We start from the raw sequence: 3643 nt of genomic DNA, 5'->3' as shown, positions 1-3643 counted from the left end.
CTGTGGAGGAAGTGCAGCATTGTCAGAGGATCACTGTGGAGAAAGTGCAGCATTGTCAGAGGATCAGTGTGGACGGAGTGCAACATTGTCTGAGGATCACTGTGGAGGGAGTGCAGCATTGTCAGAGGATCAGTGTGGAGTGAGTGCAGCATTGTCAGAGGTTCACAGTCGAGGGAGTGCAGCATTGTCAAGGGTCAGTATGGAGGAGGTGCAGCATTGTCAGAGGATCAGTATGGGGGGAGTGCAGCATTGTCAGAGAGTCAGTGTGGAGGGGGTGCAGCATTGTCAGAGGATCAGTATGGGGGGAGTGCAGCATTGTCAGAGAGTCAGTGTGGAGGGGGTGCAGCATTGTCAGAGGATCAGTATGGAGGGAGTGTAGAATTGTCAGAGGATCAGTGTGGAGGGAGAGCAGCATTTTCAGGGGATCAGTGTGGAGGGAGTGCAGCATTGTCAGAGGGTCAGTGTCGAAGAAGTGCTGCATTGTCAGAGGATCAGTATGGAGGGAATGCAGAATTGTCAGAGGATCAGTATGGAGGTAGTGCAGCATTGTCAGAGGATCAGTATGGAGGGAGTGCAGCATTGTCAGAGGATCAGTATGGAGGGAGTACAGCATTGTCAGAGGGTCAGTGTGGAGAGAGTGCAGCATTGTCAGAGGATCAGTGTGGAGGTATTGCAGCATTTGTCAGAGGATCAGTGTGGAGGGAGTGCAGCATTGTCAGAGGATCAGTGTGGAGGGAGTGCAGCATGGTCAGTGGGTCAGTATGGAGGGAGTGCAGCATTGTCAGAGGGTCAGTGTGGAGGGGGTGCAGCATTGTCAGAGTATCAGTGTGGAGGGAGTGCAGCATTGTCAGAGGGTCAGTGTGGAGGGGGTGCAGAATTGTCAGAGTATCAGTGTGGAGGGAGTACAGCATTGTCAGAGGGTCAGTTTGGAGGGACTTCAGCATTGTCAGAGGGTCAGTTTGGAGGGAGTGCAGCATTGTCAGAGGATCAGTGTGGAGGGAGTGCTGCATTGTCAGAGGATAGTGTGGAGAGAGTGCAGCATTGTCAGAGGATAGTGTGGAGGGAGTGCAGCATTGTCAGAGGGTCAGTGTGGAGGGAGTGCAGCATTGTCAGAGGATCAGTATAGAGGGAGTGCTGCATTGTCAGAGGATAGCGTGGAGAGAGTGCAGCATTGTCAGAGGTTCAGTGTGGAGAGGGTGCAGCATTGTCAGAGCGTCAGTGGGGAGGGAGTGCACCATTGTCAGAGGGTCAGTATGGAGGGGGTGGAGCATGGTCAGAGCGTCAGTGGGGAGGGAGTGCACCATTGTGAGAGCGTCAGGATGGAGGGAGTGCAGCATTGTCAGAGGGTCAGTGTGGAGGGAGTGCAGCCTTTTCAGAGGATCAGTGTTGAGAGAGTGCAGCTTTGTCAGAGGTTCAGTGTGGAGGGGGTGCAGCATTGTCAGTGGATCAGTGAGGAGGGTGTGCAGCATTGTCAGAGGGTCAGTGTGGAGGAAGTGCAGCATTGTCGGAGAGTCAGTGTGGAGGGAGTGCAGCATTGTCAGAGGATCAGTGTGGACGGAGTGCAGCATTGTCAGAGGATCCATGTGGAGAGAGTTCAGCCTTGTTAGAGGATCAGTATGGAGGGAGTGCAGCATTGTCAGAAGATCAGTGTGGAGGGAGTGCAGACTTTTCAGACGATCAGTGTGGAGGGAGTGCAGCATTGTCAGAGGATCAGTGAGGAGGGAGCGCGGCATTGTCAGAGGATCAGTGTGGAGGGAGTACAGCATTGTCAGAGGATCAGTGTGGAGGGAGTGCAGCATTGTCAGAGGATCAGTATGGAGGGAGTGCACCTTTGTCAGCGGGTCAGGGTCGAGGGAGTAAAGCATTGTCAGAGGATCAGTGTGGAGGGAGTGCAGCATTGTCAGAGGATCAGTGTGGAGGTATTGCAGCATTATCAGAGGGTCAGTGTGGAGGAAGTGTTGCATTGTCAGAGGATCAGTCTGTAGGGAGTGCAGCATTGTCAGAGGTTCACTGTGGAGGGAGTGCAGCATTCTCAGAGGATCAGTGTGGAGGGAGTGCAGCATTGTCAGAGGATCAGTGTGGAGGGAGTGCAGCATTGTCAGAGGATCAGTATGGAGGGAGTGCAGCATTTTCAGAGGATCAGTGTGGAGGGAGTGCAGCATTATCAGAGGATCAGTGTGGAGGGAGTGCAGCGTTGTCAGAGGGTCAGTGTCGAGGAAGTGTTGCATTGTCAGAGGATCAGTCTGGAGGGAGTGCAGCATTGTCAGAGGATCACAGTGGAGGTATTGCAGCATTGTCAGAGGGTCAGTGTGGAGGTAGTGCGGAATTGTCAGTGATTCAGTGTGGACGTGGGGGCAGCATTGTCAGAGGATCAGTGTGGAGGGAGTGCAGCATTGTCAGAGGATCAGTGTGGAGGGAGAGCAGCATTATCAGAGGATCAGTGAGGAGGGTGTGCAGAATTGTCAGAGGGTCAGTGTCGAGAGAGTGCAGCATTGGCAGAGAGTCAGTGTGGAGGGAGTGCAGCATTGTCAGAGGATCAGTGTGGAGGGAGTGCAGCATTGTCAGAGGATCAGTGTGGAGGGAGAGCAGCATTTTCAGAGGATCAGTGTGGAGGGAGTGCAGCATTGTCAGAGGATCAGTGTGGACGGAGTGCAGCATTGTCAGAGGGTCAGTGTCGAGGAAGTGCTGCATTGTCAGAGGATCAGTATGGAGGGAATGCAGAATTGTCAGAGGATCAGTATGGAGAGAGTGCAGCATTATCAGAGGATCAGTGTGGAGGTATTGCAGCATTGTCAGAGGATCAGTGTGGACGGAGTGCAGCATTGTCAGAGGTTCACTGTGGAGGGAGTGCAGCATTCTCAGAGGATCACAGTGGAGGAAGTGCAGCATTGTCAGAGGATTAGTGTGGAGGTATTGCAGCATTGTCAGAGGATCAGTGTGGACGGAGTGCAGCATTGTCAGAGGATCACTGTGGAGGGAGTGCAGCATTGTCAGAGGATCACTGTGGAGGGAGTGCAGCATTGTCAGAGGATCAATGTGGAGGGAGTGCAGCATTGTCAGAAGGTCAGAATGGAGGGGGTGCAGCATGGTCAGAGGATCAGTGTGGAGGGAGTGCAGCATTGTCACAGGATCAGAATTGGGGGAGTGCAGCATTGTCAGAGTCAGTGTGGAGGGGGTGCAGCATTGTCAGAGGGTCAGTGTGGAGGGAGTGCAGCCTTTTCAGAGGATCAGTGTTGAGAGAGTGCAGCATTGTCAGTGGATCAGTGTGGAGGGAGTGCAGCATTGTCAGAGGATCAGTGTGGAGGGAGAGCAGCATTATCAGAGGATCAGTGAGGAGGGTGTGCAGAATTGTCAGAGGGTCAGTGTCGAGAGAGTGCAGCGTTGTCAGAGGATCAGTGTGGAGGGAGTGCAGCATTGTCAGAGGATCAGTATGGAGGGAGTGCAGCATTGTCAGAGGATCAGTGTGGAGGGAGTGCAGCATTGTCAGAGGATCAGTATGGAGGGAGTGCAGAATTGTCAGAGGGTCAGTGGGGAGGGAGTGCAGAATTGTCAGAGGATCAGTATGGAGGGAGTGCAGCATTGTCAGAGGATCAGTGTGGAGGGAGAGCAGCATTATCAGAGGATCAGTGAGGAGGGTGTGCAG

The sequence above is a fragment of the Chiloscyllium punctatum genome, unplaced genomic scaffold (assembly GCF_047496795.1).
Source record: "Chiloscyllium punctatum isolate Juve2018m unplaced genomic scaffold, sChiPun1.3 scaffold_116, whole genome shotgun sequence".
In the NCBI taxonomy this organism is placed as follows: Eukaryota; Metazoa; Chordata; class Chondrichthyes; order Orectolobiformes; family Hemiscylliidae; genus Chiloscyllium; species Chiloscyllium punctatum.
Note: the sequence above shows the minus strand (reverse complement) of the source record.